General features: G+C 43.8%; 1 pseudogene; it reads left to right on the top strand.

The window, feature by feature from the left end:
• The first annotated feature begins 14,542 nt into the window (after positions 1–14,542).
• On the top strand, positions 14,543–14,844 carry LOC116756364 (annotated as a pseudogene).
• Positions 14,845–15,077: the final 233 nt, after the last annotated feature.

The following is a 15,077-nucleotide window of genomic DNA, read 5'->3' as shown; positions in this document are numbered from 1 at the left end:
GATCCCACATGTCACGGAGCAACTAAGCCTGTGCGCCACAACTACTGAGCCTGCACTTTAGAGCCCACAAGCCACAACTACCGAAGCCCACATGCCACAACTACTGAAGCCCGTGCACCTAGAGCCCATGCTCCACAACAAGAGAAGCCACCGCAGTGAGAAGCCCAGGCACTGCAATGAAGAGTAGCCCCCTCTGGCCGCAACTAGAGAAAGCCAGCGTGCACCAACGAAGACCCAACGCAGTCAAAAATAAATAAATAAGTAGATAGATAGATAAATAGATAAATAAATAACAAAAAGAGAAAAAAAAGAAATGGAAGCTAGTTGCCTTATCTCTGGTCAATTCCGTGATGACTTTTAAAGGCCATTGTGTTAAAAATGGTAATTACTTGTGTGCACCCACAAAGATAGTAGCAATTTTATAACACTACATTTGGAGAAGTGCAGTGAGATATTAAAATTACTAGAAAGAATAAACGAAGACTTTGCTTGTGGTATTTTCCAGAAAAAAACGATGTTTCCAAAATTAGATGTTAGATGAATGGCCTCATACCATTATAAGTGTACCCTGATGTATCATTAGACCATGTTTTCCCCACTGGTTAATTCCCTTTTTATTAGATGAGATCCTGGGAAATTCTTAGACCAGATGCTGGAGAACATCTCTGTTAGTCTCTGAAACCCTGGAACAGTGGGAATCTAGATTTCAGTGACAAGCACATTTGTTGTACAGGGTGGTGAGAGCATGTCTCTTCCTCACTTGGTACATTTATGATTTAAGAGTGCAAGCAGATGTCATGTCATCTAATTCTACTCTCTCAGCTATTATCTATAGCATTTAAGCTAACAATTTGTTCTTGAGCTTCCTGAAGCATGTGAAAGGTACTTGGGTATTATGCATTGCAAGAAGCTTTAATTAGGGCTTCTTAACAATTTACAATAACAAAATTGTACTTTAACCCACACAAAAGAACTCAGATTTGAAAATAACTTACCAAGCTATTTCCTTTTCACTCTGTCTTTTTATATAGTAAATTATTTTAATCTCTAAAAACTCTCTTTGGGAACAGATTGAGAATTTTCAAGGTCTCCCAGAAAAATTGTCTTTCAATAAACTTAAGAGAATCTAGAAGTTAAAAGTAGGAAATCAAGCTTTCTAAGCACTGACCAGCAGATTTTGGCCACCTAATCATGGAATCCCCCAAGAATTCTGAATTGCCAACACTAGTTTCCCCCTCTGCCAAATGGTACGTGGTCTATACCCTGAGTACTACCTGCACTTCTGTTAAACTCTCCAGGGTCAAAGTTTCTTTTTCTTTGATAAAATGTGTAATCTTATCAACACAGAAAGCTACATTAGAGAACAGTCTCCTGACCTTTATTGGTAGTAATAGCAAGGATTTTTCTACCTTAGAACATTAGCAACAGCATTCTGGAAGACAACTGCTGGGGAGGAGAGAGAGGAGACAGAGAGCAGCACCTGGATGGTCGCCCGAGAGAACCTGGGACAGTGAGAGACCTCAGAGAAGGGGCTAAGGGAGCAGCGGCACAGGGGGTTGAGGCTGTCAAAGCTGGAGGAGATACACGTTCTATAGGCCGTGCCAGGAGCAAATCAAAGATCCTGAGGAGGGCTTCCCTGGTGGTGCAGTGGTTGAGAGTCCGCCTGCCGACGCAGGGGACGCGGGTTCGTGCCCCGGTCCGGGAAGATCCCACATGCCGCGGAGCAGCTGGGCCCGTGAGCCATGGCCGCTGAGACTGCGCGTCCGGAGCCTGTGCTCCGCAACGGGAGAGGTCACAACAGTGAGAGGTCTGCGTAACGCAAAAAGAAAAAGAAAAAAAAAAAAAAGATCCTGAGGACAACACGTCAGAGCCCATCATGGGCCATCACACCAAGGCTGCTAGTGTGACCTCAAGACACCAGCCTGGAGCAACGGATGAGTGGGCTGACCTTCACCAAAAGCTGGGTCAACGCTAGCAACTGTCTGTTGATACTGCAGAACAATTGGGAAAGAAAGGAAGGGAGGGAGGGAAGAAGGAAGGAAGGAAGGAAGGAAGGAACAGGTTGGGGTAAAAACAGTTCTCCCAGTAGCTAGAATCCTTCCAGGTTGAAGGATATGAGAATAATCAGGACATTCAGCCCACTGCCTGTTTTTGTACATCGCGTTTTCTTGGGACACAGTCATGCCCATCTGTTTTCATTTTGCCCTTGGCTTCTTTGGGGCTACAATGGCAGAGTTAAGTTGCTGTGACAGAGACCATTCCCACCTTCCCGCCAATGCCTCAACCTTCACTGTCTAGTTCTTCAGAGATATGTTTGCAGACTCCTGCATTATGAAGTCAGTTCAGGACAGCCTGAAGCCCGGGGAGAAATCTTTGGAGAGCGGATTTACCCAACCTAAAAATCTTACGGCACACCAGCCCTCCAACCTGCCTGTCCTCATGGAGCTTACATTGTGACAGGGCAGGCAGATGACACGTAAGAAGTAAGTACTGTGACTGTGAGTAAAAGAGAAGTACAGGCATCCCCTAGACCCTCAAGCAGGGCCCTGCCCTTGTCTAGAGAGTAAGGGAAGGCTCTGGAACCAGCACAGTTAGCATGGGACCTTGAACATAGGGAAAGTTAGCCAAGGGAACAGGAGAGAGAAGGCCGTTCCAGGCTCACGCAAAGGCCCAGACTCAAAAGACAATACATAGGTTCAAGGACCCAAGGGTGTCCAGTGAGTCTGAGGGAACGTGGATGGGGCAGCTCTGGAGGATATGGCTGCTTCATTCCTCAGGGCCTCATAATCCTTAATGCTGAGGACTTAGGTCCTTATCCCCAGGGCAACGGGAACTAGTAAGGGCTTTTAGGCAAGAAAAAGATATGATCGTATTTATACTTTCAAAAAACACAGCACTCTGATAAGCCCACACCCAGAGAGACAGGGAGATTGGGCTGGGAAGGACAGAAATCTTCCAGGCCCAGCAGCGGTGCCCCCTCATTTACCAAGGTCAGGGGCATATGCAGTTCATTTCACTCCTGGGCAGACAGGCCTGAGGTGACCAAAGGAAACAGGCTATGTGATGCAAGACAGCCAGGCCAACGGTGCCCAGGCTCTTGTCACTTTAGGACACAGCTTCTCAACTCTACCAGTGTTCTCGGCTTTGAATTTCCTCTGTGGAGATCTGTTCTGCATTCCGGTTCATTTTCTTCCGAATGATATTTTTGAAACACGTTGATCTTGCCTAGACTGAATTCAAGAGGAAGAGGCTGAGATTTTTCCATGTTTAGGCCTCGATGGTAAGGAGGATCTAAATGGTGTAGCAGCCACTGAGGGGCGGGAGGCCAGTCTTGGGGCTGGAACAGCCTCCGGACCTCACATCACACTGTAAATATTGGCTTTAACTTTTCTCTCGTGAAGTCTTCCCCTCTGTAAAACCATTCAAGGCCGCCAGCACCACACTCTCCCCTTCCCTGAGCTGCTCAGAGAGAACTGCACCTGCTCCTGGTGAATTTGGAAGTCCCTTTTGAAGCCACAAATTCCGATTTTTTTAAAAAAAGCCCTTAACAAGTCTTTCACTGCTGACATTTAGGTATGTAGGAAGGGCACCCTGATTATGATCAAACCCAGCAAATGATTTCTTTCTCCAAAGGATCATTAAAGGAGAAAAGAAATATTGATTTATACCAAGAAGCAAGAAAAATAGAAAAATACTGCCTTGCAGATAAGCAGGTGTGTGTCAACAGTGTGGAGACACTGTCCCAGGATAAGATGAAACAGAGGCCCTTTAGCCGTGGGGGCTACAGCTGACTGAGAAGGGAAAGAAATACACAGTGATCCTCAAGGGGCAGACGGGTAGGCCTGCTTCACAGGATCGCAAATGAGACAGAGAACTAAGGAATTGCTCTTGAAGAAAACAGGATTTAACCCCAAAGTTCCTCCCTGCTCTTCTTCTTGGTCTCTATAGGTGTAGTTCTTTCACCTTCATAAAGCAAAGTAAACCTAATACTTGATTCCTGCTAAGGAACTCGGCATTTTCTAGCAATTTCAGTGTCTTTTAAAACCACAGAGTGAGCAGTGTTTTTTTCCTAAATTACTTCCAAATCCACTTCCAGCATTCATCGGCAAATATTTGTCACCGTTACTCTTAGTAGCAGGACACACAAATTATTCAAGGGCTCAACAATCTAGTGGGGGGAAGGGCATGCAAACCGCTAGGCAGGGAGATGGAGGTTTCAAACAGATAATGACAAGAGTGGTACAGGCAGAGTAGGAGGGTAACTAAGTCTGGGGGAGGGGGCATAAGGTAAGGGTTGACTGCACACAGAAAGAACCTCTATTAAGAAATAGCCAGTAGGGGCTTCCCTGGTGGCACAGTGGTTAAGAATCCGCCTGCCAGCCGCACAGCACAGGGAGATCAGCTTGGTGCTTTGTGACCACCTAGAGGGGTGGGATAGGCAGGGTGGGAGGGAGGGAGATGCAAGAGGGAAGAGATATGGGAATATATGTATACGTATAACTGATTCCCTTTGCTATAAAGTAGAAACTAACACACCATTTTAAAGCAATTATACTCCAATAAAGATGTTAAAAAAAAAAAAAGAATCCACCTGCCAATACAGGGGACACGGGTTCGAGCCCTGGTCCGGGAAGATCCCACATACTGCAGAGCAACTAAACCCGTGCACCACAACTACTGAGCCTGCACTCTAGAGCCCGTGAGCCACAACTCCTGAGCCCACGTGCCTAGAGCCCGTGCTGTGCAACAAGAGAAGCCACTGCAGTGTGAAGCCCGCGCACCGCAACCAAGAGTAACGCCTGCTTGCTGCAACTAGAGAAAGCCTGCACGCAGCAGCGAAGACCCAACGCAGCCAAAAATAAATAAATGTATTTTAAAAAATTAGCCTGTAAATAATACCTTAAAAGTTCAGTAATAACCACTATTAGATCCCAATATTGAGTTCTAAGTACAATCATTATAATTTGCCTCTAAAATGTCTAGAAAGCTATTCTCCCCTTCAAAACGTTAGAAAAAACGCACTTTATTCCCAGCCTTAAATGTGAATGATATTTGATCAATGTGTTCAAATCATCAGCAACATGTGATTTCTACTGTCTAAGGAAACCGAAAAATGGAAATAAGATTCTAGAATCCAATTTTTCCCCTTCTAGCCATGAATCCAGAGCTTATATTTTCTAGCATCTGAATTATTGAAAACTAGGAGAATGGAGTCGATATAGTTCTGTATGAAACCAGCACCAGCTTTCTGGGGTGAGATTTGTGGTGGTCAGTGCATACAGAGCTGTGCTTTCATAAAGCCAAGTTTAAAAAGTTCAGTAACATTTTTACTTTGCGCTGATTATTCAATCTATTTGCCCATTTGCACCACACACACCCACATACCACACACATGCACACACATTCTCAAGACAATTGATGCATAAAAAAAGTATTACTATAAATGAGATAGCAACAAAGATTTATCTGTATTATATACAATATTATGAAATCATTAATGTATTCTGCAAGTTCCTAGCCAGGCCCTGTAGCATTGTTTATTGCATAACAAGAGGCCAGCCTTTAATGAATCAGAAACACAACACGCCACAAAGTAAGACTTAGAGGAAATGAATTTGCAGAACATAGTCTTCACATGCTCTAGCCGGTATACGTCACTTACCTGTGAACATGAAATTGAAGAAGCCAGAAGAAACAATGGACTCCACTGTGGAGAGTCAAAAAGTTTTCTAACCCGTTCCAACTTCAGTTTTCATCATTGTAAAGCACTGAACAGAATTCAAGCTTTTTCGAGAACACTATCTATTTGCTTAAGGGTCAATGACCTGAAGGCCAGCCTAAGCAGAGTTCAGTGACATCTGAGGAAAGGTTGAACACCCTCAAAATAATAACCCCAAACACAGAGTGCACTTGGGAATCCCTCTGAGGGTGTCAACAGGCTTTGCAAAGTGTTGATTCAGCTTCGAAGGAGAGGTGAGACGCCAGCAGGGGGTGCCCAGCAAGAACACTATGATTCTGGCCGTGTCCAACTAACTCTTCTGTTTATAGGCCATTATTTTTGAAGAGTTGCTTGAAAACATAACAAGGCAGAAAAAAATACCTTAAAGCTTTTCCTCCTCAATTTAAAAGATCACTCTTGGAAAATCTTTAGGTTGCAGGCGCTGATATTCCTGCCCCAGCCCCAGAGTTTCAGGGAGACAGATAACCTCAAAGCATACCGGAAATAGCCTTTTGCTCAAAACTCTGAGTGCTCAGATGACCCTTGCACCCTGGTCTGAACAGTCAATAACCTCAGCCTCTACCCACCAGATGAAGCCCTGTGTAAGTAAAGATTAATGATTTTTTTAAAAGGTCCAAATGAACAGAAAACCAAGTCAAATCAACACATATAGCTTCTCCAACAGCTTTGTGCTGTCACCCACATCCATTCCTCTCTCTTCTTCTTGGTCCTTCCATCTTCTCAAATGCTCTTATTTCTTCTTTCTCTCCCTACCTGAGTGAACCCTTTCCTAAACACTCCTCGCTATGGCCTTCAGCAATGAATAGTAAATACCCAACATCGGTCATCACTTTATTGGGTACCTGACTCAGTTGAAGAGTTTAACTTGTACCACCTTATTTGGACTTCTCAGTAACCGTAGGAGTTAGGTGCTGTCATTGTTATTCCCATTTTATAGTAGAGGAAACTGAAGCTCAGAGAGGTGAAATAATCCACCCAAGGTCTTACAACTAGTAGGTCGAGAACCTATGCTCCTGACCACTCTAAGCTAACCCTCTTCCACCCCATGCTCTGAAATGCCGTGGATGGACCAATGCTTCCCAGTTTGCAGAAAGCAAGGTCAAATTAAATGATAAGATCAAATTTTCTCAACTTAAAATTTTTTGGCCATAAGTTTCTCTTTGAAATTCAGCTTCCACTACTGTTTGTCTCTACTGGAATCTATATACAAGATTTCGATAGTTTGTGATTTAGCCCCAAATTTTGTGTTATTATATTTAGACGTTAAAATCTCAATATATCAAGGTCAGCAAAGGCAAGAAAGATTTCTTGATGTTCCCCTATCTAAACTGGTTTGAGAATCCCTGGGGTAGGTTGACTTCTGAGACAATGTAAATATAATAATATTGGGTTTGGCACCAATTAGGACCCAGGAGAAAAAACTTGACACAAAACCAAAAAGGCAGCACAGCTGTGGGATTGTACCTTTGATTGGGGGAAGATTCTCAATAGGATTTTGCTAACTTTGTTGTGGTGAAATTGTTGACAATAGCCAAAGGGTGAAAATGCTCAGGAGAAAACTGAGCAGAGCTTCTCACTGGTCCTACTGTCCTAAGACCTCCCTTTGTGGGGCATATAGACCAGGAGGAAGATAGAGCCTGGAGTTTTAGAGCAGGAAACAACGTTGCAGATACTTCATCCACCCCTCAGCTTATAGATGAGAAGTGAGGACAGAGCAGTGACCCCTCCAGAGGCCCTGGGAGGGTTAATGGCATCTTCCTTTGCTCCTTCAACTCTGGCCCCTTGACAGGGTTGGCCCAGGCAGAGTGAATACCGTGTTAATCATTCCTATTTTGTTCCAGCAGTAGGTGTGTTCTCTTTATGGTTTATGGCCTGAAAACAGGTAAGGTCGTGTTCCCTGCTGTCCTCCAGTTAAAACATCAACTACTGTTTGAGTGCTTACTATGTGCCAAACACTGTTCTATCCTCTGAGTTACAGGAATGAGCAAAACAGATGAGAATCCCTGTCCTCAGGAACCTTATATTCTGGTGGGGGGAGGAGCTAGACAGTAAAAAAATAAAACATATATGTCAGATGGTGATAAATGCTATGGAGGAAAACATTGCAGGAAAGGGATGTGATAGGGAGTATGTGTGGATGTGTGGATGTGTGCGTGTGGCAGACAGGGGAGGGGTCGGAGAGTGTTGCCATTTTAAATCAGGTGGTTGGAGAAGATGACATGTAAGGAATGACCTGGGATAAGGAAGAAAGTACGTGAGTATCTGGGAAAACAGCAAATGCAAAATCCCTGAAGCGGGGGCACACCTGGTAAGTTGAAGGAACCACAAGAAGTCCGTGTAGCTAGAGTAGAATAAGCGGGCAGGGCAGTAGCAGGCGGTATCAGTATGGTGGAAGGAGGGCAGTGGTTCTCAGGCTGTGGCCACTGGACTAGCGGCAGCAGCATCACCTTTTGGAACTGGAAAATCTGGGTCCTACCCAGACCTACTGAATCAGAAACTCTGCGGACGGCCCCCAGCATGCTGAAGCTTGAGAACCGCTATTGTAGAGTCTTGGAGGTCACTGTAGACCAATTTGGACCATGTTTCAAAATCATACACCAAAATGCCTCAGGGAAGGCCCCAAACCACGAAGACAGAATTCAACCAACAGTTTAAAAAATTATATTGAGGATCATTGTGGGCACTCACTGTGGAAGAAAGAAAAGAAGTTATCATTACTTTCATTCCTTGAACCATTTAAGAACAAATTATTGAACATCTATTTGCAAGACACCATGTCAGGTGTTATGCTGATTTCCAACTTGTAAACATTAAGTTAGTGTCCCTGAGAATGTTCAAATCTTAAAGGGAAGATAAGGCTCCACATAAAAAGCAATTAAGGAAAACAAAAAAGGACGAAACAACATCAAATGTCAAAATGTTCAACGCGTCTCAAGTATTTAAAATGTGACACATCAGTGGGGACAGGAATCATCAGAGAAAGAGTGTCAGAAGAGGGGAAATTTGAGTTATGTCTCAAAGTAGGAGAAGGACCAGGTCAGAAATAAAGCGAAAGCAAGGTCATAGAACACATGCAGGCAGCATTGAGAAGGACCAGATGTCTACTGAGAGGAGAGACTAGAAAACGGTGTTTTGTTTCTTGGCAACAGTGGCATCTAGTTTGCTTAAATAGGGAAAGACTGGCAAAGAAGGATTTTGATTCCAGCAGGATGCATTGCAGCTAGTCTAAGACTGGAACTTCAGTCCAGGGAAACTTGCACATGTACAACAATGATGGGCTCTTTTGTTTGGTTATTACCACTTTGAAAATCAATATAAATTGCAAAAAGCCAACTTGAATCAGTTAACACATAACTGGCTATGTTTTTGTGGTATGGAGATTAATAGAGAGAAAAATGGCTAGATTAGGACACCCTTGGGTCGCTCTGTGTTTTTAAAGCCAACTGTGTGGAAGTGTACAATTTCTGTTTTTTCTTTTTTTTGGCTGTGCCATGCAGCTTGCAGGACCTTGGTTCCCCGACCAGGCATCGAACATGTGCCCCATGCAGGGGAAGTGCGGAGTCCTGACCACTGGACCGCCAGGTAATTCCCCGGAAGGGTAAAATTTCTGTAGTTTAGTTCATTACAGAGGGAGGCAGAATGGTACTGTGAAAAAAGCACAGGTTTATGGAGCCACAAGAACTGGGCTGGTATTCTGGTTCTGCCACTTACTTGCGATGTGATTTAGTTAAGCTAATGAGACTTGTTAATGATACTTGGACTCCTATGAAGTCCAATGGGTCTTGAGTGAAGGAAAATTGGTGGCAGGGGAAGGTGCTCTACTCCACAAGTCACTCAGGGGCCCAGGCTGACAGAGGTGCTGATATCCTCAACATGTGGCTTTCAAGGTCTCCTTGTACATTGGCATCTAGCCATCACACAAGGGGAGGGAAAATATGGAACATTATGTGTGGACAGTTTCCACAGCCAAACCTGAAAATAACATCCATCACTTCCACTGCATTCCACTGGCCAGGACTCTGTCACATGGTCACATCTACCTGCCAGAGAGACTGGGAGATGACGTCTAGCTGTGAGCACAGGAGATTTGGTTAAAAGCTAGCCAATCTCAAGAGATGGGCTTTGGAATCACAATGATTTGAGTTCACACACTAGCCAAGTGACTTTGGGCAGGTTATTTAATCTCCATTGGCCTTAGTTTCTTCATCTGTAAAATGGGAGTGATGTATAGGGTGATGAAGTCTGTCTGAACTTCCCTGTGCCATAGATCCTGAGCAAATATGCTGCACGTGGGAAAGAAAGTGTTTTGGATCTGGAGGCAGACTGGTTTCTCCTCCAGCATGGGTATCATCAAGTTGATCTGACTCCTAGAGACAATGCCCTAGGAAATTTTTGTTTAGAGTCTAAGATTTTAGTCTATCTGGATGGCACGAGGATGTACACACCAACAACCCCTAAGCCACCGATTAGACATCCTCCTTAATCACATCCTACAGCTGGCTCTGCCATGAAAAATATACGTTTAAAAAAATTTTTTAATGAAATTTCTCGATCCCATTTTGTCTAGTCAAGGGTGCCCATTATGAGGTATCAATAGTCGTGGAGTAGAAGCCCTTCCCAAGAAGTCAATGAGATCTATGGCTGTGTGGGGATTATTGGAGATCAGTGTGGTAGGATAACACTGTGAACAAGTAATCCATGGATTTTCCCTCTTCTACTTTCTTTTATCCGGTGACTCACCCCCAGGCAGGAAGGGAGGTGAAACTTCTATCTATCTAAATTAGTATATTCCTAATTTTGTTTTATAGATGTGTAAAAAAGACTAGAAGAAAATACATGAAAATATAAGTGATTATCTGTAGGTTATAAAAATGTGAAGGTGGGTGAGTTTTATTTTCTGCCTTGTGCTTTTCTGTGTCTGCTAAATTGGATACAATAAGAGAAAACTATCTCTTTCTGTAATATGCAGGTTATTACATAAAAAGAATAAAGTTCATGACAAACGGTAATGCCTAAAAGGATGCTTCATAAAATTTATACTAATAAGGATTTTTTTTAATATATCTAGAGACTCTGGGCACTCTCCAAATACTAGCTGCAGTTCAGTCTTTGCTTTGCTTCCCTAAAGACTTTACCCTCTGCAGAAAAGATAGGGCCTTAATCTGGACATCACAGGCAAGGTTTCTGTGGATTCTAGGTCTTTGTCTTCATTGCAATGTTGGTTTATCCTAACGTAGACCAGCCAGTGTGGTGGTGTTTGAAGCTCCTACTCAGTGGTATGGCCCAATGGTCCCGAACCTGGAGGTAGCCCCAACTCCCTCCAGACCTCTGCCCCTGACTCCACTTCTCCCACAAGCTGGTTCTAATCTGAATAGCCCTTGCGATCCCCTTTGCCCCCGTGGACAGTCTGTCCCAACCTCGTGCCATGAATGGCCTTGGCTCCTGGAACTCCTCCAGGCCCTACCTGTTTGACCATTTAGAGTAAAAGACGTGACACATACAACCCTTCATGATGGGCTTCAAATCATGCTTCCTTTAAGATGATCGTGGGAACCAAAGTTAAAAGTAGTGAGTTGAGGGCTTCCCAGGTGGCGCAGTGGTTGAGAGTCCGCCTGCCGGTGCAGGGAACACGGGTTCGTGCCCCGGTCCGGGAAGATCCCACATGCCGCAGAGTGGCTGGGCCCGTGAGCCATGGCCGCTGGGCCTGCGCGTCAGGAGCCTGTGCTCCGCAACGCGAGGGGCCACAGCAGTGAGAGGCCCGCGTACCTCAAAAAAAAAAAAAAAAAAGTAGTGAGTTGAGTAACCTCAACATATTTTTAGATGCTTTATGCTCCCCCTTTAGAATTAACAATACCAAATAAGACTGCTTAATCACACTCTTAGCAAGTTGTAGCTTACAATTACCTGAATGAAATATTTTGAACTCCACAGCTATTTATCTTCTTCAGTACTTGGTCAGAATTTCTATTTTTGTTTTCCTCTCTAATGAGGAAAACCAGCACAAAAATATACACACAGTTGCACACACAGTTACAAAAATTATACACATTTTTATACATCATTGCACACACAGTTATAAAAATTATGAGGGAACATCAATAATTGGAGAAGGGAGAGGAATAGGTGAAATTAATAAAGAAGAAGAAAATCAAAGAGACTCCTGATACAGAATAAAATTCATTAACAGGTGGTTGTGTCTTTGTAGCTGAGTCATCATTTGAACTGTCAAATGAATGCATTTCTCACTGGAGAGGGGCAGGCCTGCCTGAGGCCTTGGATGGATTGGCTTTGCTTGTCTCAGCTTCACGTGGGACACCTCCATTCTTAAAGTGATCTATCAGTCCTGGAAACATTCTTTTGCTGGGGTGGAAGAGGAGGCGGTAAGACGTGGGTGGTTGTTCATCATCAGTCACAAGTTCACAGTAATCCATGCCATGTGGTTATAAATAGGGTGTGAGAGGTTATCTACTACTCCCTAGCTTAAAGCAAGGCAATTTATTCTTAACTCAACATACATTGGCAACAAGGAACCAGTCTTACCAAATCAGTCCGTCATGCCTTTGGCCAGCAATCCAATAGCCACATGTGACCAAGATCCAGTTCTCTACATAAGCTTGTCAATCCAGGTGGATGTTGGTAAACTAGTATTTTTAGCTTTGGGGAGAAAGAGCGAAGACAGACACATTATTGTTATTGCTATGTTGCAAATGGCTGTTGAGGGCTCCTCATTTCCACTCTTTCTAACTCTAGGCAATGGCTTACGACACCAGGAAACTTAGCTTGTGAAAGAGTGCTGTAAAGCTGTGAGCTATCTAGACCTCATTCACTCATTCATGGCTTCTCGCTGACACTTGTCCAGGCACATGTTTGAGAATGTCACAATTTTAAATAGCAATGATTAAGAGTGATTAAATAGGGGCCCCTGGTCATGAGCATCAAACCTCAAACTGACATACAGCAAAATAGAGGACTTGCAGCCAAGTTCAACTTGCATGCAACTCTGACAGAGAAGTAGAGGCAGCTGTCCTAACACTAGAGACTCTCTTCCCATTTAGCCCAGGGGTTTCAGCAGACCTCGTGTCAGAGTCCATCCTCCTCTCTCCCGGGATGCAGTCAGGCATCCTTCCCTTTAGACTACAGCCCATCCCACACTAGCTGGTTTGCCACATCTTCACTTCTTTATAGGGTATGGAAGGGTGGTTGCTTGCATTCTCAGGAATTCATTTCAGGATCTCACATGGTCCTTATGGTCATATTCTTTCTTTTTTTTTTTTTAATTTATGTATTTATTTTGGCTGCATTGGGTGTTTGTTGCTGCATGTGGACTTTCTCTAGTTGCAGCGAGGGGGGCTACTCTTCATGGCGGTGCGCAGGCTTCTCATTGCGGTGGCTTCTCTTTGTTGCCGAGCACGGGCTCTAGGCGCGGGCTTCAGTAGTTGTGGCGCGTGGACTCTAGAGCTCAGGCTCAGTAATTGTGGCACACGGGCTTAGTTGCTCTGTGGCATGTAGGATCTTCCCAGACCAGGGCTCAAACCCGTGTCCCCTGCACTGGCAGAAGGATTCTTAACCATTGTGCCACCAGGGAAGTCCCCTTATGGGCATATTCTAAGGACAGTCACTAGTTCTTGTTCTTCCTCTGGACTGTTGTATATGCCTTTATTTTTAATATAAATGAATGTGTGTGTGTGCACATGCATGGCAAGCAGAAACAAAACTCACAATGTATCATATTCTAAGTTATGGTATTTCCCTCTAAGTCAGAATTTAAGAAATTTTGTGTGGGGGACTTCCCTAGTGGCACAGTGGTTAAGAATCTGTCTGCCAGTGCAGGAGACACAGGTTCGAGCCCTGGTCTGGGAAGATCCCACATGCCTCGGAGCAACTAAGTCCGTGCGCCACAACTAGTGAGCGTGCACTCTAGAGCCTGTGAGCCACAATTACTGAGCCTGCGTGCCACAACTACTGAAGCCTGCACCTAGAGCCCGTGCTCCACAACAAGAGAAGCTACCACAATGAGAAGCCGGTGCACCGCAACGAAGAGTAGCCCCCGCTCGCCGCAACTAGAGAAAGCCTGTGCGCAGCAACGAAGACCCAATGCAGCCTAAATAAATAAATAAAACCTCATTTAGACAACAACAAAAAAAGAAAGAAATTATGTCTGGTGATCATGAGGTGATGACATACTAAAATATGAAGAGCCACATACTGAAGGCAGCAGGGTGGAGAGATAGAGTCTGGGTCCTGATGATATACTTGAACCACTGAACCAACCCTGAAACCAAATACCTCCATATTTCATGTACTGTGAAATCACTGCGCTTATTATTTAAGCCACCATTACCAGGATATTCTTTCATAGGCAGCTAGGTATATGCTAACAGAAACTCTTTACATTCCTAGAAAGCTCCAGAAATTAAATTGATTACTTTTCAAGGAGGGACACAGGTACACAATTTTATACATTCTGAAGATTTCATCATAGAGAATTCAGAAAATGGCACAAGAAAATAAGTAAGAAAAAAAAAGGAAGTGACAACTCAACTAAGTGACTCTGCAATGATTCATCTCAAATCTTCATTCCAACAACTTCTCGTGGGCTCTCTGAGTGATTCCCCCACCTAAGTGATTACTGACTTCCCTCTCTTCCTTCAGCCTGATTCCTGATGTGTCACTGCCAGCTCAGATCCACTGGTAAAACATTAAGCTCTGCTCTTCTCTGTACTTCTACTTCCTGGAACCCTTTCTTCTCATCAGCCTTGTTAAATACCTATACCTGATACAGTCAACCATCCAAGGTGACAATTTGTCCATAACCTCACTGAGAAGGCCCCAGTGCAAATAAATGCTGCTGTGACTTACTCAAAGCCTAGATTAGCCACATCTTGGCATGATCTTGAGATTGAGCTGGTTTCTCCAACCTCTGCTAAGATTTCTACAACTACTTAGAGCCTGAAAAAATAATCAGTTGTGCTCAACCTGGTTGCTGTAAGTAGCTCACAGTTAAGGAAGCTGTGCTGAAGAGTTTGGTGGCCAGTGAGGCATGGTTGTGGCTTTATATCAGTGAGATCATAGGCAAGCCTGGTATTATTGACTATAATGTTTAAGGACCAGTCTTTAACACCTGATTATATTTGGTTTATTATTTGAGTGTTCTTGGACCATGTGTGATCAGACTGGTATCTGAATAAAATAACATAACGTATGATAAAAAATACGTACACCTTTTTCATGCATGAAACCCCATTTATCAATTCTAATATTTCCTATGATATCCTAAGTTTCAGAACATTCATATTTATCTTTTATAATAAGGCTAAAATTCACAGCAATACTTAAG

The sequence above is a fragment of the Phocoena sinus genome, chromosome 7 (genome assembly GCF_008692025.1).
Source record: "Phocoena sinus isolate mPhoSin1 chromosome 7, mPhoSin1.pri, whole genome shotgun sequence".
Taxonomy (NCBI): Eukaryota; Metazoa; Chordata; class Mammalia; order Artiodactyla; family Phocoenidae; genus Phocoena; species Phocoena sinus.
This window is presented reverse-complemented; position numbering and strand designations above follow the sequence as displayed.